This window comes from Trichoplusia ni, chromosome 1 (assembly GCF_003590095.1).
Source record: "Trichoplusia ni isolate ovarian cell line Hi5 chromosome 1, tn1, whole genome shotgun sequence".
NCBI classification, from domain to species: Eukaryota; Metazoa; Arthropoda; class Insecta; order Lepidoptera; family Noctuidae; genus Trichoplusia; species Trichoplusia ni.
Window position 1 is genome coordinate 23,259,656 of NC_039478.1, and position 3,385 is coordinate 23,263,040.

The following is a 3,385-nucleotide window of genomic DNA, read 5'->3' on the forward strand; positions in this document are numbered from 1 at the left end:
TAACCCAAGGTGTCATAACTTATATCTTCCAACCACGCGGACGAAGTCGCGGGCAACTGCTAGTTCATTATAAATCAAATACAGTTTTGACATTCAACTCATTCAAGACAAGAGCTTTATTGATAAAATCAAATAAGACCTTTCCGTCTTATTTTTATGATGTAAATGTGTTCATGACGAGGAACAGTTAAAGAAGTTATATTTATACTCTTTTCTCTGTTGCACGGTAGTACCCACGTTTTAACGAGCCGATTGAAGATTTTGGCATTTTTAAACCTCATGGTGGTTGTTTCTGATGTATTTTTCGTAACTTACTTCGAAAACTAAGTATTCGCATCACGATACGTAGAATGTGTGATGATAGTGTCGAACTTAATTATTTATTTAATCCTTTACGTACAACTGTGGTGCATAAGCCGGACTTAATGCCGCAAAGCATTATCTACCAGTCAACCTTTGGGTCAAATAAATTTATAAGCAAACTTAGCTCGACAATAGCTTAGGAATCTGATAAAATTCATAAACAGCACATTGATTTAAGGCTCTTATTGTGTATAGCGCCCTCTGTTAACAGAACTCGTAATAAGAATAGTTAGGACACCTCCCATAGCAACACTTGAGGGCCCGTCGTTCCCTGAGCCTCTATCAAGTCTAATAATAACGTGTTGATTGCGTAGAGGGCGCTGTACTCGGTAAGTGTTTTATTTTCAAAGTGTTATTTATTAATTTCACTAGATACCTTTGTCTTATTAAGCATTTACGGTGCTTCTTGGTCAATTTTAGATTTTTTAGAAAAGGTTTACATACGTGGAAAACCTGTTAAACTCGCGTGAGAACACGTGACCTGATCGAAAATTCGTGAGACGAAAACTTTTTTAGCACGATACTGGATCGATAGCGAAATAAATAAGTATTGTATTCTACCACATAAATGATTGTAATTTAATAGTGATAATTAAAACAATACGTGCAAAATTATTCCCTAACCATTCCAGAATATCTAAAATGCACAACGTTAATATTCAAGTTGTCACTTCTGCCGGCACTATCGGAGTGCAACCCTGTTTCTTACGTTAGGCGCTTGACGTGAATTTCACAAAAATACATCACAATCAAATTAAATTTAACGGAAAAATAAAATTCCGGCGTGAAACCGTGGCGTGACCCGAACCCGTGTCTATTGATCACGCGCTACGCGTTCGTATCGAATAATACGTAAGTGCAATGCAAATGCAATGAGCTATATCATTGAATTGGTACACCAAGAACATTTTGTTTGGTTTCCTGACAAAATGTGTGACTAAATAATTAATAGATGTATTTCGACTTCTAAAACTTTTATCATATTGTTTAAATTTTCTCGTAGCGTTTTCGTAGCAAGCTCGTAGCAAAACTGTAAATGGGTAATGCTTTACATTTGATTGCTCAGATGCTGACCTGAGCCCGTGGCTGAGGTCGTCTTAACTCATAGACCACACGGCCTTGTTAAACTCCCGCGAAATTAACCACTGCATACGTCCGGACGCGCTTCATTTAGGGATGTTTTTAATGTTTATCGCTATTTGTACGAACAATATACGACATGCGATATCTATTTTATTATATTTTACATGACCCCATTCAAATGGTAATTTTACCGTTTTCTCCGTATAATAACCTCATATTATATGTGAAACAGAAAAAAAAACATCTTTTATATTTTTTCCAAATTATGTCAGCCTGAATAATAATACTAGCAGTGCCCGCGGGCTCCGCTCTGCATTATAAAAAGAGGTGATATGTGACTATAAACAACTTAAGTTTATGTGTGGAAACAATGAATGAATGGCAACGGGATTAAATTTGAAATTATCCCTATTCTCTAAGCATTTTGCCAACACAATATATTATGGAAAGTCATTGGATTGGCCGTGAGAATACCCACGTTCTGAATTTTCAATAATTGTGGTGGAAGTATGCTTAGAATAATACAAGTAAAGCCAATGTAATCCAGTATCCATGAATTCATCGGCCGTTGTAAATATCAGAATTGTGGCTCAGGTCAGCATCCGAGCAATCAAATGTGAAGCAATACCCATTAACCATTTTGCTACGAGCTTGCTACGAAAACGCTACGAGAACATTTAAACAATATGTCAACAATTTCAGAAGTCGAAATACATTAATTGATTATTTCCTTATTCATTTTGTCAAGAAAACCAAACAAAATGTATTAGGTATTTGACGGCGCGTAGTACCGTCTCCTGTCTACATCAGCAGATCTGCTAAAAGCTCATGGTAGTGGCAGAACTCTTTCAAATACTCCCACTATTTAAGTGTAAGCTGATAAGAAAATTGTAGAGGTAGGTATTACGTACGCAATTTATATTTCCATTTCATAACGAGCAACGAGCATTTCTGCAGCTTAGTTCGGTATAAATGAATTTGCGCCTTTAATGGATCGTGTATTGCTAAGGGATCATTGGCATTCATTGATAATACGTTCCAATCGTAGTATTCGTATATCTTCTTCTAATATATAAAATACTTGTGTCGTTTTGTTAGAAGTTATTCTCCTACGAGACGGTTCGACTGATTCTCATGAAAAATTGTGTGCATACTGGGTAGGTCTGGACATCGGACAATATCTATATTTTATCCTTCTAAATTTTAAGGGTGTCCCACACCTAACATAATTTATCTCCTACGCAATGATTTTTCTTCACTTAATATTCTCTCCTCTAAGGAGGTAGAATTTAGGCTTTGATTTTTGTAAGATCTGAAGTAATGGACTTGAAAATTAAAATGTTTTCAAAACAAACCACTCTTGCGGTGAACACAAGCAAGTAGTATGAACTGTGTGTATGAATATTGACGTATAGAAACATAAAAAGCAATAAATCAATATCATCAGCCCGTTTTAATTCACAGCTGCTCCAATATCTTTTTCCCAATTATTGAGGACTATAAAGACACCAGACCAGGTAATAACAAATCAAACACCGAGGGTTTTGTTCTGAGTGTTCCGGGATGAAATTAGACACCATAGACTAGGATAACTTCCTTATCAGATATGTAACTATTCGAATATGCCGTATTGCCGGTGATCAAATGTAGCAGTGAGTAGCACAACGCCCCAGGGTGGAGTAACTCTGTTCCCGGTACATATGTCATTATTAGCTGTTGCTAGCTGTAGCTGATAGAAGATATAACTTATGATTTATACCTGCCCTGTTTTTTCCACATTTTCCATTGTATCTTCGCTCCTATTAGTCGCAGCGTGATGGTTTATAGCCTAAAGCCTTCCTCGATGAATGGTCCATTTAATACAAAAATACTTTTTCAATCTGAACCAGTAGTTCCTGAGAATAGCGCGTTCAAACCAACAAAAAAACAAACTCTTCAG